This window comes from Prosopis cineraria, unplaced genomic scaffold (genome assembly GCF_029017545.1).
Source record: "Prosopis cineraria cultivar Desert tree isolate PC_DT_omini unplaced genomic scaffold, ASM2901754v1 PC5, whole genome shotgun sequence".
Classification (NCBI taxonomy): domain Eukaryota; kingdom Viridiplantae; phylum Streptophyta; class Magnoliopsida; order Fabales; family Fabaceae; genus Prosopis; species Prosopis cineraria.
In genome coordinates this window covers 11,381,052-11,384,721 of record NW_026555336.1, presented here as the reverse complement: position 1 = coordinate 11,384,721, position 3,670 = coordinate 11,381,052, and positions in this window count along the sequence as shown.

The following is a 3,670-nucleotide window of genomic DNA, read 5'->3' as shown; positions in this document are numbered from 1 at the left end:
TCAAATCAATCTAATATTTCTATAAAAAATTGGATACCAAAGTACATTTTGACCATTTTCTGCAAACATTTTGCCACTTAAGTGTCTCAATTTGAAACCAATTGTCATTAGCTACTTTTTACGCCTTGACCAAGTCTAAATAGATAATAAACACTTGATTGACCACACACATACGCACAATTGGCTTGTAAACTACCCATTTTACACCTTGGGCCAAAAATCACATTTCACTTCTTTATCTCATGCACGGCCAAATCATCTCAAACATTTTTCACACATCTCAAATTCACACACATATACATTCCTCCATTAGCCCATCTAATCATTTCATCATTCACACATATACAAGGGCTAGGGAGCTGAAAATCATCAAATACCATAATATGCACATGTTCAAGTCCTAAGCCAACTTATACATATTTACAACTACTAACAACAAATTCATTACACCAATTCTTACAAAGATTTAAGCCAAAGATGTCAACTTAGCCTATATCCTTTCCCTTTGAACTACTAGCACCAGAGCCTGAAAAATGTTTTAACCACAGGTGAGATAAAAATCTCGGTAACCAATATAGGTTATCTAATACCTATTATCACAAATAACCATGCCAAAGTATCAAAACTAAAGTCATATCATGTATATATCAAAATATGAAATTATTCATCTTTTCAAAGCAATTCCACAAAAATACACACCAGCATGATTGTTTAGCCACCAAACCTCCAATGACCCTGACATGAAACCATAAGCTCTCCTGAATCAATTACTTGTCGATCCGAGCACACCTTTGAAGGTAGAAACACCTGACCATAGTTAATTTAACCCACCTATAGACTATGATTTTCCTCTTCACACACTTGTGAAAGAGGCATTGTTAAATTCTAACTGCACCCTAATGGGCACTAGGGAGTTGCCAGACTGCCCAAATTTTCTATGGCAATAGTCCCATAATATGTTATACTAGATTTCCCATGCTACTAGCCCGTATAATGCTGCATTGGATTCCCATAGTGTCGGTTTGACCATATGAATTTTTCACTCACTTATCTCCACACACACATATCCCCACATATCTTGGGTAAACTCCTACCCCCTATGATCATACTCTTTAACAATTTCTAATACTTATTCACATTTTCACAACATATAATGTCACAACATATATATATATATATATATATCATTTGAAATCAATTAGCCTTTTAGATTGCATTTCACAAACCAATGTTCATGCTAAAACCATTTCGATAATAATCATAGATAAAACTCAAATTCATAATTTATCAATTAATAATCATCTCTATATAGTTATAATAGTTAATAAATATAAAAAATTATATGATTACCTTAACCCTTTTTTAAAAGAGTTACCCATGTTCCAACAACCCTATTCAAGCTCCTTTCTCATAATTCATGCATCAAGCACTAGAATCTACACAGAATTGGCAGTCAGAGTCAATTTTTCTATTGACAAAAATGCCAATTATCACATTTAAGTACTTAATCGCTATCAAATCCATATTTCACACTCAATTACACATATTATCACTAATTACCCCTCATTTCAAGATTTAACATTTTCTAGTAATTTTCTCTCACTACTTTCTCTCTAGATTAGGGCAAATCTTGCCTATAGCTTCAAAGCTTTATTGTTTTGACTCAAATCAGTCACAAAGCGCTAGTTTAGTTCTAAAGAACCTTTTTATTACTATATAGTAAGAAACCAACTCCTTAAAACTCTCAAATTCAATTTTTCACTAGTTACAACGAAGAGAAAATAGGGTAGAATCAGAGGTTAAGATAGTACATAACTTACCCAGTAAGTAACAGGTCAGAAACACCGTCCTTACTCTCGATTATACTTGCCTTAGCACATCCCTTGCTCTTCTCCAAGCCAGACCTCTCCTCTCATGCTCTCCCTTTCTGTTTTCATGAGCCAGCGAATCCCTATTAATTTGATTTCTGCACCATGTGCCACAACGCATCTATCCTCCACTATGGCGCGTGGCTCAATGATGGAAATCCTCACTATACTCACACACTCTACTTTAGGACTTTACTCTTCTACTCATATCTATTCATATAACATCTTAATGAGTCAATATAGCACTTCACCACTCAGAACCCTAATCCCACATTAAATCACTAATTCATTCTTAATCAGTCATCAATGCAAGATTAAAAATTTTGGATGTTATAATGCACATTGTCAAAAATAGATTATGCTATCCTAGTTGGCAAATTAACAATCAAAATACACATAAAAGTAAATCTAGTAGCTTAATGATAGGATTTACACACAATCCCAAACCTCTAGTCATTTTTCTCAATCCTAATCTAAGGAGCTAGGCTCTGTAATATTGAAGAATAAGGGGTAGGTACAACCACTCAGTAGTCAAGGTTAATCTAGCCTATACAGTTGCATATTAATTAATTATAGATACTAATAGCAATTAATCAACTCCACAAGCTTCACAAATATAACTTATAATTATAGCATTAGCCATAAACTAACAACTAAGCAATCAGACACTAATGCATTTTAACATATTTATTTCAAAAATGTACATCTTGAGGTTGCAATACTAACAACCATGCACCCTTAATGGAAAACATGCCAGACAACAATAATATTAGATATGGCAACATACCAAAAAGGGGATGACTTAGGTGTTTATAGAATTTTTAATTCTTTTAAAACTTTTTTAGTAAAATCATATGTAAGGAAAAGTTTAAATAAATTCTCTAAACTCTTATTGCGAGAATGCTAAAGTAATTTTCACAAGCTCAATATGTGTAAAATCAATTTCTAAGTGAAAGTTTAAGTAAAAGCGTGTAGATATATCAAATTTGATTTTGTACACTAAAACATAGCATAAACTAAAGTTGCTAAAATTATAAAGAGTTAAGGGAAGAGAGAATGCAAACTATGATTTATCTTAGTTCAACTTCACTACTTGAGCCTACATCTAGTCCCCAAGAAATCACTTGAGATTTCTCTACTATAGTAGATACTTGCCACCATAGTACACCCATAAGTTTAGTTTAAGCACTTATTAGCCTTTACAGCAACTCACTTTACTAGTGAGCTTCATTTTCTAAGAGAACAACCTCTCTTAATTATAAGGAAAATCTCTCCCTCACCTTTACAAAGATTTTGAGTATATAAATCACTCAATTGAAACTCTATCTAAGAGTAATGTTGAGTATAATGAAGTTCTCATATTCAAATAATGAAGATATAAATGATACTAACTCAAGAACAATGATTTTCATTAAATAAGAGTAATGTGAACATGAATTTCATAGCTTGATAATTTTTTAGCTTCATCCTCTTTTAAGATGAGTTTAGAGTGTTATATTCATAGCCCATAAAGTGGAATAGGTGTTAGAGACATAATAATCATTTATGGCCATTGCATAGTGATTATAGCCATTAGTGACATTTCAAGCATCAAATAAAACTCATTCATATGTGAAATGGATATTTCACAAGCACAAGTGACAAATCATGCATGGTTAGGTGACAAAACATACATAAGCATCATGTAGTATTACAAAGGTAATAAACCACGTGTGGATATGTGACAGATCATGCTTGAAATGCCATATGGTATTGCACAGGTGACAAATCACACATGAATAAGTGACAAATCATGCTTGAAA